The sequence below is a fragment of the Dasypus novemcinctus genome, chromosome 16, assembly GCF_030445035.2.
Source record: "Dasypus novemcinctus isolate mDasNov1 chromosome 16, mDasNov1.1.hap2, whole genome shotgun sequence".
NCBI classification, from domain to species: Eukaryota; Metazoa; Chordata; class Mammalia; order Cingulata; family Dasypodidae; genus Dasypus; species Dasypus novemcinctus.
In genome coordinates, this window is record NC_080688.1 from 47,839,069 (window position 1) to 47,851,785 (window position 12,717).

The window sequence follows — 12,717 nt, forward strand, 5'->3', positions numbered from 1 at the left end:
AGATAGCATATAGTTGGGTCATTTTTTTTTTCCCCGCCACCACTCTCATATATATATATTTTTTTAACTCACTCTGCCAATCTCTATCTTTTAACTGGTATATCGGGGTCATTTACATTTAATGTAACTATTTTTAAAATTTATTTCTCTCCCTTGCCTCCCCCCTGCCCCAGTTGTCTGTTCTTTGTGTCCATTTGCTGTGTGTTCTTCTTTGTCCACTTCTGTTGTTGTGAGCAGCACGGGAATCTGTGTTTCTTTTTGTTGCATCATCTTGTTGCATCAGCTCTCTGTGTGTGCGGCGCCATTCCTGGCCAGGCTGCACTTTCTTTCATGTTGGTGGCTCTCTTTATGGGGCGCACTCCTTGCGCATGGGGCTCCCCTGTGCAGGGGCACCCCTGCATGGCAGGTCACTCCTTGTGCACATCAGCACTGCATGTGGGCCAGCTCTACATGGGTCAAGGAGGCCCGAGGTTTGAACCTCGGACCTCCCATGTGGTAGACGGATGCCCTACCCACTGGGCCAAGTCCGCTTCCCTAATGTAACTATTGATAGTTTAGGATTTATGCCTGCCATTTTACTTTTTGTTTTTGGCTTGTTTTCTTATTTGATTACTTATCTGTCTTCCTGTGGGTTACCTGAACAATAATTAGAATTCCATTTTGATTAAAGTGCTTTTGAGTCTATCTCTTTTTATAGTTTTTTAGTGGTTACTCTAGATATTACTCTCTCAATACATATATGTAATATCACAATCTTCACTTCAATTTTGTGAACATATCTGCCAAATGACTAGGTCTGAATAACTATAAATTTGTCCTCTAGTTGTTCTTTAAAGTAAAAAATGGTACTCCATGAAGAAGTGGGCAGTTCAATTCACAACTCAACAAGTTTGCAAGTATTTTTACCTGAGATACCCTTGTACTTCACTATGAAGCAGACATGCTTTATAAGCACTTCCCATTTTATCACCCAAAATATAAAAAATATATATAACTTGAGGATGGATATTTAATGAAATTAATAGTGCTTTATTCAAGGACATTCTTAAATAAAATTGGTTTATGCAATTTAAAAAATTTTTTTACTGCAAGTGTGTGATAATGACGATCAAAGTGACTATTAGTATTGATTGGTACCACTGCACCAACAGTTTTATCTACCATTACTTTTACACTATCATTTCAATTGTCAACACAGTGAAAAGGTGAATAACATCTTAGTATTAATATGGAAGTATTTTTCACCTCAAGGATCCACTGAAAGGGTCTTGGAGGTGCCAGGGATTGGTGAACCACACTTTGAGAAGAGCTGCCCTTAGCTGAAGTCTATGTAGGCAGTAATGGAAGACTTTGACATTTCAGATTACTTTTTATGGCTGCTAGCCTTTCATGAGGGGTGAGAGTAGGGTAGCAGATAAGGCTGTGAGGTTTTTTATTTTTTTTTATTTTTTATGCATTAGATAGAGCTGAGTTTGAATTGTGGCTTTGTAATTACTAGTTATGCAATTTTGGGCAAGTTTCCTAATACCCCTGAGCCTCAATTTCCTCATCTATAATGTCAGAGCAAAAATCACTACATCACAGAATTCTCACGAGGCTTATTCATTTAATAAATATAATTTGTTACATAGTAGGCATCCAGCAAATGCTAGTTATGAAAAATAGGTAGTATTAAAAGTGTGATAGGGGAGCGGATATGACTCAAGAATTTGAGTGCCGGCCTCCCACATGGGAGGTCCTGGGTTTGGCTCCCAGTGCCTACTAAAGAAAAACAAACAGAAAATGAGCAAAAACAATGAGAAGACAATAAGTAGACAATGAACAAAAACAAAGCGAGCAAAACAATGAGCAAGCAACAAGCAAGCAGACAAGGGAGCCAACTCATGGGAGCTGATGTGTATTGGTCGTTGAGCGACAGCCTCCCTGCACACAAGATCCCAGTACCACGAAAAAAAAAAGTGTGATATAATTTATTACTGGACAATTTTGAGGGTGAAAAACGTGCTGTCAATAATGACTCTTTACAACAGGCTTTCCTTTCACTGAAACACTGTCCCAGGCAAACCAGGAAGCGTGGTCACCTGAATTAAAAGGAATCTGTAGGAAGTCACCTTAGCAACGGAAGAAAAATTATCACCCACATGCTGATGGTTAAGAGCACAGACTCTGGAGCCAGAGAGCCAGAGTTCCAATCCTTGCCACATCACTTACTAGTCATGTGACCTTGGCCACATTATTTAATTTCTCTCTGCCTTAATCTCCTCCTCTCTATAATGAGTCATATAGCACTAATTTTATAATGTTGTGAGAATTAAATTATATAATATGTGTAAAGTGCTTAGAACCATGCCTGGCACATAAGCACTGAGTAAGTAAAAGCTGCTATCATTGGAAGAGAAACTACAAGAAAATGATTTAAAGGGGGAGGGTAAGAAAGCAGGAGGAAGAATCTTAGATGGCAATCACTTATTCTCAGTGAACTAGGGCAGGAGCAGTTGACGGTCTGGTTGGCAGAAGCAATCACCACTGGCCTTTCCTCAGAATACATGTTTGTCATAGTTTATAATAAAAATCCTGGTTAAGCAGATTCAGTCCTTTGCAGGTTGATCTTGTGGTTTTCTACGCAGAATCATGGCCATTCGTGCCGTAAGCCCTGTTGGTCTCCTGTGCGTGGCTCTTGGATGATTAACACTACCAAGTTATGAGCAAAATGTTACTGCCCCATAGTCAGGAATTACCAAAGCAAGACAGAGATAAAGTTTTCAGAGTTTTATATTTTTGATTCTAGGACCAATACAGGAAAAACCTTTCCGTTTTCTTAAATGCGACTATAACCATAATCCTTCTATGTGGCATATGAATATGTCATAAGGACAAGAGTTTGAGCATGTATATATACATTATCGTAAAGCCATTCATTAATTCATGGGTCCAAATTTTCATTACCTATTAGTTTTAGGCTTTAAGTATTCAAATAATGCATGGATTTGTTTTGTGGTTGTTTCCAAACATTATGACTAGAGCATATAACAGTTTATATAGCAATATGTGATTGGTAGCAAACGTTGCCTCTTTTTCAGTTATACAAAAACTCCCACTTAGTTATCTTTAAAGTGAGAGGAAAAATGGAAACATTTCAGCCTGTTATGACCCGGGTCCTGCTATGACACAAGCACTAGGCACTTTTGATTGATTACATTTTTCATCATTCCCTGTTCCCTGTGTTTATTTAAGATACGTGTCCTGAGGTATAATGAACTACTTCCCTAGATGGTGGAGTTTAAGAATTTTCAGTATTGTTTCAAAGCAGAGAATTGGTCCCTTCAATGGAATGTTTCATCCCCTATAAAATAAGTGGATTGGATTTGATCATCTAAAGACCTTTTTCCTGCTCTCCTTTCTGGCCACATTCCCAAGTTATAATTCTGTGAGGCTTATGCTTGTGAGTTTGTAATGCAACTTGTTTCTACCAATTTTGACTGGAAACCAGCTAAAGTGGCACTGCCTTGTGGGTAGAGCACAGTAACAGTTTTCAATTGACGAGGACTACCTTCAAAGTAGTGATATTCTTGAGAAATTTTAAATTTGGGAGGTGTACATTATTTTATACATACTTTATGAATACATTTAATATTGTGCTACTTCAAATGACAACTTTCACATTTTACATAGAATTTAACCACAACTTAATTTATATAGAAATCACACCCTACTAGTTAAATACTCCTAGAAGCACCATCAGTCTTTCATTTACACTTTTGCACAATATTGATGAGTGAATCTGCTTCCTTAAATACCAGAGAGAGATTAAGCATTATTTAATCTTAGGGTTCAAAATGACCTTAAAGTTCCTGCACTTTTACTGATTCCACTTTTCCATTTCTAATGACAATTAGGCCTGGAAAGAACAGTGCTCTGTTCAAATTATCTTCAATATCACTAATTATATTTAAATTAAAACATGGACTGCCAAAAGGATAAACAATTAGCCTTTGGAATCTAGAATTTTCACTCAAAACCAAATTTCATGACTGAAATCAAGTCTGACTCTGCCAAATCTATTAGACTAGAAGTAGAAGACTTTTTTAACTTTAACATTAGTGCTGATATTTATTTTACATTAGAAGTGAGATGCTTGCAGTCATTAGAGATATTGATTATAGGAAATTTCCCTCAGAGTTGTAAGATGGCTTGGAAGAACTATTATGGGACAGAATAAGTATTCATTGGCAACTTAAGCAATCATGAGATTATATTTCAAACCAATGCAGGAGTGAAAACAAACCACTCGAGATGGTTCGGGCATAAACTTTGGGACCATGGAAATCGTCACTCACTGGTCAGAAGAAGGGAACTAACATTTTTGAGCCTGTACTCAACTGTAGGCTCTATGTGAAGTGTTTTATTTACGTTCTTATTTAATCTTCAAGAAAGGTCTTTTGTGAGAGGTGATATTGCCTTAATCGGCAGAGAAGAAATATTAGTTTCACACTGAGGACCATCTGACCTTAAACTCACACTTATTCCATTCTGTCCCACATGTGTGTACCATAGGCAGGGCTGCCCTCTCACTGAGGAGCCAACCTCCTCAGGAGTGGGACGTGTGCATCTTGCCCACCCTCGAAGTCCAACTCCCTCAGAACTTACATAGAAATCTTTGACAGTGATTTGGTAGAGCTAAGCCAAATCAAGCCTCTTCCCACAGAACAAAAGGGAAGGAAACTATCTTGGAAAGTATGGAAAAGTGAGGTAAAATATCTGACTCTCAACTTGTATTTGAGAATACAAATGAGGGTTTTCCTCAGACCAAGCAGTTGGCTTTACTAAGGCACTTCCCTTTTAACTGTTCTTGTCCTCTCTATAACGTAAGGACAGTTTAGGTTCTGAAATTCAGGAAAGCTCTTCTGCCCACAGCTGATGGCTACAGCAGTTTCCAAAAGGTAGCTTGAGAGTCTCTCCCACCTCCCTCTTTGCCCACACAGGTGTTCACACATGAACAGGTCTCCCAGGGACTTAGGGAAGGAATATGTGGGCAGGAGAATGAGAAAGAGTGAGGAGGCACAGTATTTTTCTTCTGAATTTTAAAAACAGTGATTTAAAATAACTTAAAATTAAAATTAAATAATTTCAAATCTAATCAGATTTTATTTTTATACATGTTTTCTAACCACTATAATTAGGCCATCTACACTGTGAAAGAAAAAAATTTAAAGGGATATTATTTGCCCATTTTTCATATAACTACCTCAAGTATGTTTAGCTTAGAGAATGTATGGGAGGGAGATATCTGGGTTGTTTATCCTTTTCCAAGTATTTCATAATCCTTTTAGATTTACTGGTGTTTTAATTCTAATGATCACATCAAGATATAATTATTTGTCATCATTTCTCGATAATTGCAAAACAAAAAAATCAACAAACAAAATAAAAAACCCTCGAGTTCTCAAGAACTTACCTGTTCCTATCTGGGAAATGACTTGATCATCATAAATCTTAATGGTAGGCCCCCAAAAGCAGCTAGGATTGTGAAACATTTCATTTTATGGAGTCCTGGAAAGCTCTCAACACGGTGGGTTTGTCAGGATGTGCTGACAAGGCACGGACTGATAGGGTGGCCTCCTATTATCAGCCAAGTACAACAGAAGGCTGCTTATCTGCAGACCTTGGCCGCAGAAGCACCTGATTCACGAGGGAGTCCTTGGCTCCAGTTTGACAGCATTTTGTGAATTAATTATCTTAACTCACCTCTGAAAGCCTCTAAGCCATTATCAGGGTAAATATAGAAAAGGTAGTTAGTATCAAAAAAGGACTGGATACATTTCTCTCCTTGGAAGCTCTAACAGTCCCAAAACAGTATACATATTCTACTTTAAACCTCTTTCCAATTTACTCCTTCTTTGGGCTACCCCTGCCTCTGTGTTATTCTTCCTCTTGCTTTTAACTCCCTGGATCATTTTGAAAGACGATTTAAGAAGGAACAGGGAAGGAAGAAAAAAGCTAAAGAATGACAGTCCTGACTGGCAGAACGGGAATGTTTTCTTGAGATAATTCTCTGAAAGACCACAGACAAGTGACATTCACAAGCCATGCTATATGCCAGCCTCCAAGCAGCCTCGAGAAGAAGGAATCCTAGGTAAGCAGTGGCCGTTTGAAAAGACACTTTCTCCAGCTGTCACCACTGGGTGGGCAGCAAGTGCTAGAGCTGGGATTGGACCTGAGTCTTTGTCTCCCTTCTAGCAAGCGCTGGAGCTGGGATTTGACCTGTGCCTTCTGACTCCACAACCCACGCCCTTAACCACTGCTACCCATAGGACCTATGAGAATTGAGAGAAATTTTTAGCTGTCTTTAAAGACAGTGCAGTACGGCTGGTTAGTCACGGACACCCCAGTGGAATTCCAAAGGAGCCAGAAAAACTCCAGAAAGAGTTGAGTTCAACCTTGACACTGGCAGGACGCTAGGTGATAAGTGAAGAACGTAAAGCCCGGCTTAGACAAACAGGGACTTTATTGCCTTATCTTGGGAAGACTGGGCCCGAGCTGGCCCCAGGAGCGACGGGATTCTGAAACGTGCGCGCCGGTGGACTCCCTCTCGGCCCCTGGTCCCCATCTCCATCTCCCTCCGTGTTAGTTTTGTTCTCTCAGACCTGCTCCTTCTCTGTGTCAGGGGGTGTGGCTGGCAGTGGGGCCACAGAGAGGCCGTGGCGCTTACTGCCTCCACCTCCCTTTCGAAGCCCTGGGGGGAAGGATTTTGACCGACCTAGCTTAGGTTTTGTGCCACTTTCTAATTGATTGACCATGGGCTATTTGAAAAACCAGCAAAAAACCCCACCAGCGCTGGAGAGGGAGGGGGCAGTGACTTCCTGCCACACACGCCTCTGTTGGACACAATCACAATTCTGGTTATCAGAATCTTCCCCCTCACACACACACACCCGCCCCCCCCCCCCCATACACCTTTCCTTCTCTCCCTCCCACCTCATGTACACCCTGCCTCCCCCTCTCATAGGATGCATTATTTCCATAGATTTCAGGAGTTATGTTCTAAATTAGCTATTCTGTACAGATGTTTTTCTAATTCTCCATCAAAAGAAATTAAAGACTTATTTAGCATTTTAATTTTATACTTAATCTCAAATGTTTTTTTTCCTGTTTGATCTTAAAGAACATATATTAAGTTTTGGAGAAATGGAAAAAAAATACTTAACTTAGCATTAGAGACAGTTTTAGTAGACAGGAAAAAAAGCCCCAGGTACCGTTCAAAAATTCAGATGATAGTTAAAAAGAAAAATAATTATATATATATATAAAGGAAATAGAGAAAAATGTTATTATTTGAAGATTTTATACGTCTATCATTGGAAATCCAAAGAAATATATAAAAAATCACCAGAAATAATATCTTCCAGTTCTATATATGAAATAATGAGTTTATTGTTTTTGATACATGTGGTTGCCACAATGCTAAAAAACACAACTAAAGATTCCATGTTTTGGTTGTGCAAGTACTAAATTACTGAGAATCATCGTGTCTCTGTATCTTGCATGTGACTAGAGTCACAGTATCTCAGGATCTGGGTGCAGGCTTTGGTTGGGAGCTCAAATGGCTTGTTCCCACCCAGCTTCACAGGCCTGCACTGGGGCTATTGGACGTGAACACAGTTCCATCAGAATAGTTCTTTCTTATTTGCTATTTCTTGTAGGGAATTCAATGGGAGCCTCACGTAGAGGGGATGGCTTGGATGGATGTGGTTGGTCTATGGTAGTCAGATTTGGGAATTCTTGATTCCCTGATCATAATACAATAAAAATTCACCACAAATTCTTATCACATCATTGCTGAATTAAGATTATTTAGGTAACTGAATATCAGCACAGAGAAAAAGCAGTTTTCCTTATTTTATGTACTGCCGTGAATGTGAAACTGTTCAGAGGTCTAAACATTTTAAAAATATGTGAAAGACTGAAAGAAAACAATAGCACATGAAATATGTTTCCCAGGCCTGGGCAGTAAAACTGAGGTCTCAGTAAGAATAAGAACAGCATTTTTCTATCTTTTGTCTCCATCTGCCTCTGTGAGATCGCCCTACACTGACTCTACATGTGGTGAATGTCCAGAGGATCTCTCACTTGGCTGCATGAGTCCTCTCGGTGACACGTAGCATTGCCATTCCCCCTCTCCTACTTCCGCTCACTGCAAGTGTCTCCTGCTAAGTCCTTGTCTGGAACGTAAGCAGCATGAGGGCAAAGAGGACGTGCATCTTGCTCGTCATCACATCAGCGTTTCGCCCAGAGCCTGGCATGTGCCTCTGTTGACTGGTGGCCTCCTAAGCTTCCTGTGCACCCCCTCCAGGGCCATGCTGATGGTGTCGCCAGGCCCTGGGGGTGCCGCTGCATCATGGTGGCTAAGCCACGATGCTGTGCCAAGCCGGGGACACTGCTGTCACAGGGTGTCCTTCAGTGGAGGGTGGTCACTGCTGCTCCCCCTGTCAGTGGCAAGGGGCTGCTTCCTTCCACACTTGAGCTGTTCATCTGCTAGAGCTGTCCCCATGCTCTCTGCAGGTTGGATTGAGTGACAGTGTGAAGAGAACCCCTTTCTCCAAAGCAGTGTTACAAGTGTTGTGCAGGGGTCTTATAGAAGAAGAGCTCTTTGGCTTTTCTTTTGTTTCTCACTGTTTCCCAAGGACTTACATATGTGTCCATGAGAGATGCCCCGAGGGAAAAAATCAAATTCACTAATGATGTGCAGAACTTAGAATTCCCCTTCTCCAAGAAACCTGGCACTGTTTCTTGGACCAGGTTCCTCAGTGGCTGTCACCGTCTGCCTTTGGCCCATCCCACCAATCTTTGCTGCTCCTTATATCTGCTCCAGCCTAAGTGAAGCTGTGGTCCTAACGCCCATTTCAGCCCCTCCGCCCCAAGGCACCACGCTTTGATGGTACTGCACTGTGCACTCTATGTTTAGTTTCACCGAGAAATAATTTTCAATGTCTATTGCTGAGTGTGACTGTACAGTCCATTCTCTTTCATTCACTTATTCATCCCACAAGTAGTTTCAAAGAGAAAAGCTTCGTATCTTAGAAGGCAAGGTTCACTATCTGTGTAATTCATTTGCAAATGGTACCCAAATGAATAGCTCTTTGGCTGCTCAATATAATAGAAGCAGGCTATGTGAATCGATTAATTTCCTCCACCTGTATTTGCGTTTCGAGTTTTAAGACATGTCACGTGTATGAAACTCAACATAGGAAGCAACACAATATGTTGTGGAACAGGGTCTGCTCCTGCGGAAGGCCTGTGGCTCCACAGCCAGACAGTTGAACACCCTCATGCCCTGGTGCCTGCCTCACCCCGGGAACAGGCTCACCCTCTGGGCTGGCCTGTACGGGCCACTGGTGGGACAGCTTCTTCAGCATGACGCCAACCCTGAGCCTACGGGCAAGCAGGGCGTGTGCACCAGCGCAGCAGCCCCGCAGGGAGCGTGCAGGCGTGTGTGCGCTCACAGGGCGTCCCCGACACCCACCTGCTGCTCAGCAACGTCCTGGAGAAGCACTGACACAACGCTGTGCCACCGCCCCTGGCCTGAGCCATTGGTTTGGAGATCAGGCTCTGTATGTTGGCCAAAGCCAGAGAGAGTGCCCCTGCTCAAATAAAGGAGAAGAAAGCTATGAAAGACTGGTGTGGCCCTCCCGTCATCCTTGTTTCTGGCACCAGGAATCCCCACCACCTGCTGAGGGAGCTGTGTTTTTAACACGGCACCATCTGTTGGTTCACATGGGTTGTGCACGGTGTTTGCAGCCTTGACTGACATGGAGCTGCTCTGGGAAGTTCACTTATCAACTAATTGCGTAGTGATCCAACTGTGCAGTACTTTGTGCATTCTGGATTTTAAAAGTTTCTTTTGATTATGCGTTATGTCAAATCTACCACTGAATGAGTGGAAATGAAGACTTTATATAGTTTTTATAGTTGCAATGTTTCCTCAAATCTCTCCTGTTAACAACAACAAAATGTATGGAGTGCATCCATCTTTCTTACCCTGGTGATTCTTAATCTGTGTCATTTTACCAGCAGCCACTAAATTCTCCCCCCCTTGCCCCTCCCCCAGCTTCTTTTTTTTTTTACAGCAAACGAAGGGAAAATGACAGAAATATTTAAGAAAGAAAGGGTTATTTCTATGTTTTTAGAAAACTCAATCTAAAACTTCCATTTTTCTCCTGTTCAAATCCCATTTGTCCATTTGCTTTGTCCTCCTTTGCTTTCCTGTGTCTCATTTTGTACTTCCCCAGATTTATTAGCACTTATCATTCAGTCATCTTTCCCCTCAAAACAGCAGCAGCTGCAGTGTGATTGGACAGTTAAATGACTGGCTGTTCTCTGACTTTTAATCCAGGCTAATTTGAACAATCTGCAATTCCTTGTTTATTTTAATTTTCAGCCTCTTGTGGATGTAATCTCCTGGAGCAGCAAAGGATTTTTTGTTTTTGAGTTCGGTGTGACAGATGCTCTGCTAATTTTCCCATCGAGAAGGCAGCCATGAAAACTAGAACCCCAGCAATTTTGGGGGGTTGGGTGAGTGTGTACTGTGAGGGTGTGCTTCTGCAACAGCCGTGCTGCGTTCTCTGACCTCGTTTCTGGTTTTTGGCTATTGAAAACAGAAAGTGAACAGGGCTTGTTCTTTTTAAATATGGGATGTTTATATTAAAATATTCTAGAATGCACAGCAAGATACCAGATTTTAGCATTCTTGAGAGACTTATTTATCTTGACATCCCTAAATGCTCCCCTCCCCAGCCCTACAAACACCTGGAAGTACTTGATAAACAGTTATGGAACAGAATTGAACTTAAAAAATTAGCTCAAAGGCATGGAAAAACAGTAACAACACATTTTAAGGAATTATTTTTGATAAAGAAGCTTTAAGCAGAGACAATATCTCATTTGGATTAGTATTATTATTAGCTATATCTAGGGGACAGTTTCTCTTGCCCATCAAATACAATTGTGCCATTTTCCCTTTTCTCAGATGTTTGACACAGAATACAAGGAAATAAGCAAAACATGTAAGCCAAATTCCAAATCCTCATGAAATTTGAACTGATCATAAACTTATGGCAAAAAGTCCACATTTCTCTACAGCCCAGAATATATTTTCTGACATAGATTATATTGTTTAAAATATATTATTATAATTTGACATTTGCGTAAGTTTAGCTTGAGTTTCACAACTGTCATGGGCCTTAGCTCTGACCGTGACTCGGTCTACGGTGTTTGGGCACAGGGAAATGGTATGAGCGAGGAAAAGATGAACATTCTCAGCTGTAAACCATCTTTCCCTGGGAAACAGTCTGGGACATTGATTCAGAGCTGGTGAGGGGAGAGGAAAAGTGGGAAGAGTATAAAGATTGGAGAAAAGAATGTGGCCCAGCCCCAGGGCAGATGTGAGAAAATCCTGTATCTTATGGATTGCATCATGCCCCCTACAAAGACAGGTTCAAGCCCTAACCTTGACTGGTGGAGGCGAACCCATTGTGAACAGGATCTTTTAAGATTCTATTAGCTAAGACAGGTTAAACTGAATCAGGCTGGGCCTTATTCTCACATGACTCGAGTCCACAGAAGTGGAGCAAATTTAGACGCAGAGCCAGAAGGAGACAGATAGGGAGACAAGAGGCCGGGTGACAGAGGCAGAGGTTGAGCTATGGATTGCCTGCAAGCTACCACCACAATGCTTCAGACCTCAGAGAAAGTGTGGCCCCACCAACCTCTTGATTTTGGACTTCTAGCTTTCCAAACCGTGAGACAATAAATTCTTGTTCTTTCAGCCAAGCAGTCTGTGGCGCTTTACGGCAGCCTGAGCAAACTAAAACACTGTGAATTTACCATGCATCCACTCAAAAATACTACTGAGTGCCTTCTGTGTCCCAGGCACTATTCTAGGCACTGGGGAGAAAGCAGTGAACGGGACAAAGTCCCAGCTTTCTTTGAGTTTATAGGCAATAAACAAAACCAGTAAGAAAAATAGCAAATAATGACAAGTGTTAGGTGAAGGATTACAAATAAGAGAATTATAGGGTGGCTAATTTGGGAAGTCTGGTCAATCCTCTTGAAGAAGGTGACATTAAGTGGAAATCAGAATAAATTATAGCACTGAATTTGGGAGATACTGAGGAAAACCTTGGAAGCAGGTATTCTTTAGGAGTATTTTTAAATGAGTTCTTTCAATGACCATTCAAGGGAAGTGTTGAAAGCTATAATCCTGCTCTTGGAAACTTCTCCACCATCCTCACCTGTGTGACATCTTCCTCCTCTGAATACCTGTCTCCTTTCTGATACTCTCTGTTGATGCTCTGTTAACGTTCTGCTTACACTTCTATCACAAAGCCCACAGCACTTTGATGCAATCATTTCTTTACATGTCTATCCCCTTGATCTTGAGTGCAAGCCCCTGGAGGACAAGCACTGTGCCTTCCATTTTGTGTTTCGTCAGTGCCTGGCAGTGCTTGGCATGGAGCAAGCACTTAATAAATCCATGTTCAACGAACACATTTGTCTCACCTCCACAACTAGACAGTTCTTTGAGGACATATACTGTGTCACATGTATTTGTATATACTCCTGAATGCCCAGCAGGGAAAGGAACAGAGTATGTGATGAGTAAAGATTCACTGAATCTTAGCTACATGAAAGCACCCCAGGCACTTTGCTCTAGCTCCTCTT